The sequence below is a fragment of the Neoarius graeffei genome, chromosome 2 (genome assembly GCF_027579695.1).
Source record: "Neoarius graeffei isolate fNeoGra1 chromosome 2, fNeoGra1.pri, whole genome shotgun sequence".
NCBI classification, from domain to species: domain Eukaryota; kingdom Metazoa; phylum Chordata; class Actinopteri; order Siluriformes; family Ariidae; genus Neoarius; species Neoarius graeffei.
In genome coordinates, this window is record NC_083570.1 from 72,398,771 (window position 1) to 72,404,712 (window position 5,942).

Here is a 5,942-nt window from a genome sequence, read left to right on the forward strand (position 1 = left end):
ACCCTATGAAGAGCTGGTCCAGTGTTCCATGACCAGGACGAAAACCGCATTGTTCCTCCTGGATCCGAGGTTCGACTATTGGTCGAATTCTCCTCTCCAGTACCCTGGAGTAAACCTTCCCTGGGAGGCTGAGAAGTGTGATTCCCCTATAATTGGAGCACACTCTCCGGTCCCCTTTCTTAAAAAGAAGGACCACCACCCCAGTCTGCCACTCCAGAGGCACTGTCCCCAACTGCCACGCGATGTTGCAGAGGCGTGTCAGCCAAGACAGCCCCACAACATCCAGAGACTTGAGATACTCAGGTCGGATTTCATCCACCCCCAGTGCCTTGCCACCGAGGAGCTTGCAAACCACCTCAGTGACTTCGGCTTGCGTAATGGACGAGTCCACCTCTGAGTCATCAGCCTCCGCTTCCTCAATGGAAGACGTGACGTGGGATTGAGGAGATCCTCAAAGTATTCCTTCCACCGCTTGACAATATCCCCAGTCGAGGTCAACAGCTCCCCACCCTCACTGTAAACAGTGTTGGCAGAGTACTGCTTCCCCCTCCTGAGGCGCCGGACAGTTTGCCAGAATTTCCTCGAGGCCAACCGATAGTCCTCCTCCATGGCCTCACCGAACTCCTCCCAGTTCCGAGTTTTTGCCTCCGCAACTGCTCGAGCTGCGGCACGCCTGGCCTGCTGATACCCATCAGCTGCCTCAGGAGTCCTGGAGGCCAACATAGCCTGATAGGACTCCTTCTTCAGCTTGACGGCATCCCTTACTTCCGGTGTCCACCACCGGGTTCGGGGATTGCCGCCACGACAGGCACCGGAGACCTTGCGGCCACAGCTCCGAACAGCCGCGTTGACAATGGAGGCAGAGAACATGGCCCACTCAGACTCAATGTCCCCCACCTCCCTCGGAAGCTGGGAGAAGCTCTCCCAGAGGTGGGAGTTAAAGACCTCCCCGACAGAGTGCTCGGCCAGACGTTCCTAGCAGACCCTCACCATACGTTTGGGCCTGCCAGGTCTGTCCGGCTTCCTCCTCTGCCAGTGGATCCAACACACCACCAGGTGGTGATCAATTGACAGCTCAGCCCCCTGTTCACCTAAGTGTCCAAGACATAGGGCCGGAGATCAGATGAAATGACAACAATGTCGATCATCGACCTCCGACCTAAGGTGTCCTGGTGCCACGTGCACTTATGGACACCCCTATGCTCGAACATGGTGTTTGTTATGGACAAACCGTGACTAGCACAGAAGTCCAATAACAAAGCACCACTCGGGTTCAGATCGGGGAGGCCAGGCCTCGACGACCAGATAATGCTACTACTAATAATAATAATAATCAGAAACACTGTACATACTCAGTAAAATGAAACACTGACACATTAAAGGGGCTCTCTCTTCCCAGAAGCCTCTGCAGAGAGTCGCCATTTTTGCATCCATATATATTCCACTTTTGCAAAACAATCTAAAATAATCTGGTGATATCTTAAACCATATATCACATATCACTGTAACATGAAGTTGAAGATATTTTGTCAAATAGTTATATTTTAAATTCTTTTGACTGATCCGTTCCGTATTTGTATGGTTATTCCATTGTAATGGACCTGAACCAGCCTCTGCTAATACTGTATTAGAGCACTTCTGTGGGAAATGGGAGGGATCCATTTAGACTTCAGCCTTAAAAGTTACAATTGCACAATTACAAGTTATGACTTCACTAATTTCATGTTTTATGAACACAAAAAATTGTATGATTATCTAGTTCAATTATTTAGTTCAAGCTATCTAGCTTTTGCGAGTCCAACTTGGAGCAGCAAACTCAGCTTTGAGGTCACTGTATCCTCTATGGAAAGACCGCGCCTTGAATGAACATATAAAGCTGAAGCTTTTAAAAATGCTTGTATGGCCAGTAGCACTCTATGGTTGCAAATCATGGAGTACTAAAACAGATGATATAAGAAGAATGAATGTGTTCGAAATGGATTGCTATAGATGCGCTCTCAGGATAAGATGGACAGAACACAGAACAAATGAATCAGTTCTGGAAGACATGGACACACAAAGAACTTTATTTGAAACCATCAAGAGAAGGAAACTGCAGTATTTTGGCCATATGATCAGAGCCCAGAACCTGTGCACGTACATCTTTGAGGGAAGAATTAATGGAAAGCGATCCAGAGGAAGACAGCGAAAAAGATGGGGTGACGACATCAAAGAATGGACAAGAAGGTCACTTGCGCATTGTACAGCCCTGGCGCATGATCAAGGAACATGGAAGGAGATAGTGCAGCAGTTCGGAGTCCTTGACCCTCAAACCTGAGGATGGGAAAATGAATGGATGGATGGAATTAATTATCTCATCTCATTATCTCTAGCCGCTTTATCCTTCTACAGGGTCAAAGGCAAGCTGGACCCTATCCCAGCTGACTACGGGCGAGAGGCGGGGTACACCCTGGACAAGTCACCAGGTCATCACAGGGCCGACACATAGACACAGACAACCATTCACACTCACATTCACACCTACGGTCAATTTAGAGTCACCAGTTAACCTAACCTGCATGTCCTTGGACTGTGGGGGAAACCGGAGCACCCGGAGGAAACCCACGCGGACACGGGGAGAACATGCAAACTCCGCACAGAAAGGCCCTCGCCGGCCACGGGGCTCAAACCCAGGACCTTCTTGCTGTGAGGCGACAGCGCTAACCACTACACCACCGTGCCACCCTGGAATTAATTAAAAAAACAATTTTAAAAACGTGTCTTTAACAAAGACATGTGACACGACTTGAAGAAGCACGTTACAAGCTTTTTTTTTTGTCTCATTTGGGGCTACAGGGGTGGCACGGTGGTGTAGTGGTTAGCGCTGTCGCCTCACAGCAAGAAGGTCCGGGTTCGAGCCCCGTGGCCGGCGAGGGCCTTTCTGTGGGGAGTTTGCATGTTGTCCGCGTGGGTTTCCTCCAGGTGCTCCGGTTTCCCCCACAGTCCAAAGACATGCAGGTTAGGTTAACTGGTGACTCTAAATTGACCGTAGGTGTGAATGGTTGTCTGTGTCTATGTGTCAGCCCTGTGATGACCTGGTGACTTGTCCAGGGTGTACCCCGCCTCTCGCCCGTAGTCAGCTGGGATAGGCTCCAGCTTGCCTGCGACCCTGTAGAACAGGATAAAGCGGCTCCAGATAATGAGATGAGATGAGATGAGATGGGGCTACAGGCTTCCTGGCCTTTTGGCTGAGATCAAGTGTAGTATCTGTTCTTATCAGTTTAACATCTGATATGTCCTCTAAATGAGGATGTTATATTAAACAGATTTTTAGAGCAGGGAGCTGGAATAGGAGCTTGTTCCCTCCGCTCCACGTATTAACCTGGTATTGCAGTACTTCCAGGAATGGTCTCTGCCTTCCATCCAAGACACTGCAGTTGAATGCTGTCTGACCAGGGCTCAGAACATTATAAAATACCTCACCCATCCGTATCACGGATTGTTCTCCCTGCTGCTCCCTGCTTCTGTAACAGTTTCTTCCCCCAAGCCATCAGACTCCTGAACTCTAAATAATCCCCTTTCATTTCTCTGGACAAGAACCTCACAATCTGGAATATGTGCAGTATCCTACATGCTGCTATAAATCCTTTATTGTGCAATATATTTAAATATATGTAGAATAGTTGGTATATTTTATCCAAGGTTTTTTTTTAATTTAAAGTATCTAATCGTAAAATTTGATATTTTGTTTACTGGAATATGTGCAGTAGTTAAATGCAGCAGTTATATTGACGTAAGCCAGCAGAACAAAATTTCGTTCAAATGTGCATTCTGAATAGACAGGTGAATGACAATAAAGTTATCTATCTATCTATAGCTCCATAGGTCCCATTCATTCTGGATTATCTCGTGAGCGTCCCTACACAGCCATAAGTTCTGAGACTGGGAGTTTACGCTCCCCGTTTACGCTTGTCGTCATCGTATTATTATTATTATTATTATTATACGGGCAGCATGGTGGTGTAGTGGTTAGCACTGTCGCCTCACAGCAAGAAGGTTCTGGGTTTGAGCCCCGTGGCTGGTGAGGGCCTTTCTGTGCGGAGTTTGCATGCTCTCCCCGTGTCCGCATGGGTTTCCTCCGGGTGCTCCGGTTTCCCCCACAGTCCAAAGACATGCGGGTTAGGTTAACTGGTGACTCTAAATTGACCGCAGGTGTGAATGTGAGCGTGAATGATTGTTTGCCTCTCTGTGTCGGCCCTGTGATGATCTGGCGACTTGTCCAGGGTGTACCCTACTTCTCACCCATAGTCAGCTGGGATAGGCTCCAGCTTGCCTGCAACCCTGTAAAACAGGATAAGCGGTTACAGATAATGGATGGGGCGGCACGGTGGTGTAGTGGTTAGCGCTGTCGCCTCACAGCAAGAAGGTCCTGGGTTCGAGCCCCGGGGCCGGCAAGGGCCTTTCTGTGTGGAGTTTGCATGTTCTCCCCGTGTCCGCGTGGGTTTCCTCCGGGTGCTCCGGTTTCCCCCACAGTCCAAAGACATGCACGTTAGGTTAACTGGTGACTCTAAATTGACCGTAGGTGTGAATGTGAGTGTGAATGGTTGTCTGTGTCTATGTGTCAGCCCTGTGATGACCTGGCGACTTGTCCAGGGTGTACCCCGCCTTTCGCCCGTAGTCAGCTGGGATAGGCTCCAGCTTGCCTGTGACCCTGTAGAAGGATAAAGCGGCTAGAGATAATGAGATGAGATGAGATGAGATAATGGATGGATTATTATTATACATTCGTTTACGTCTCCTTGCTTTTATTTTGAAATGCTCGGGCTCCTTTTGATGACATCATCACCGCTAGAAGGCGCATCGGTTCCTGGGTTCTTTGCACTGAGTTCTATATAAAATCTGGAGCACTCATGGCGCCAGCTGGCCGCCATTTTACCACTCCCATCGCGTGTATTTGGCTTGTGTGTTAAACCGTAGCCGATCAAATTTGCCTCAAGAAAAGTATCTCCTGACTTTTTCTCCCTTTCATTACCTCTTATTTTCTCAACTTTACCCCATTCCTTACATATCCTTATAGCGCTCCCCTTCACTGTGATTGTTTTTTTCCCTTTTCCAGTTCAGTCTCTGATCATTTTTTAATGGCTCTTTTTTACTACTATAATTATTTTTATGGAAATTATTTCAGTTTTTCTCTTATACAGTGTACCTTCCTCTTTCATATAATTTCGTTTTCCTTATCCATATATCCATCCATCCATTATCTGTAGCCGCTTATCCTGTTCTACAGGGTCGCAGGCAAGCTGGAGCCTATCCCAGCTGACTACGGGCGAGAGGCGGGGTACACCCTGGACAAGTCGCCAGGTCATCACAGGGCTGACACATAGACACAGACAATAAAGGGCAGCACAGTGGTGTAGTGGTTAGCGCTGTCGCCTCACAGCAAGAAGGTCCGGGTTCGAGCCCAGCGCCGGCCTTTCTGTGTGGAGTTTGCATGTTCTCCCCGTCTCCGCGTGGGTTTCCTCCGGGTGTTCCGGTTTCCCCCACAGTCCAAAGACATGCAGGTTAGGTTAACTGGTGACTCTAAATTGAGCGTAGGTGTGAATGTGAGTGTGAATGGTTGTCTGTGTCTATGTGTCAGCCCTGTGATGACCTGGCGACTTGTCCAGGGTGTACCCCGCCTTTCGCCCGTAGTCAGCTGGGATAGGCTCCAGCTTGCCTGCGACCCTGTAGAACAGGATAAGCAGCTACAGATAATGGATGGATGGATGGATGGATATTTTTTTTCTTCTAATTTTTCTCACCAACTACATAAATAACTTGTCCAATTTTGTGTAACTTCTAATAGTCTAAATGACAGTTCCGCTCCGCCATGGGAGTGGTAAGATGGCGGCCAGCTTGCTTCACTCTGACGAGCCTATGAGCGCTCCAGATTTTATATACAGCTCAGTGGTTCTTTGTCGTAG

General features: G+C 48.3%; 1 non-coding gene across 1 annotated transcript; it reads left to right on the forward strand.

The window, feature by feature from the left end:
* The first annotated feature begins 3,207 nt into the window (after positions 1–3,207).
* LOC132882289 (U2 spliceosomal RNA) lies at positions 3,208–3,398 on the forward strand. Its single transcript, XR_009654160.1, has one exon. It is a non-coding gene; the product is annotated as a U2 spliceosomal RNA (small nuclear RNA).
* Positions 3,399–5,942: the final 2,544 nt, after the last annotated feature.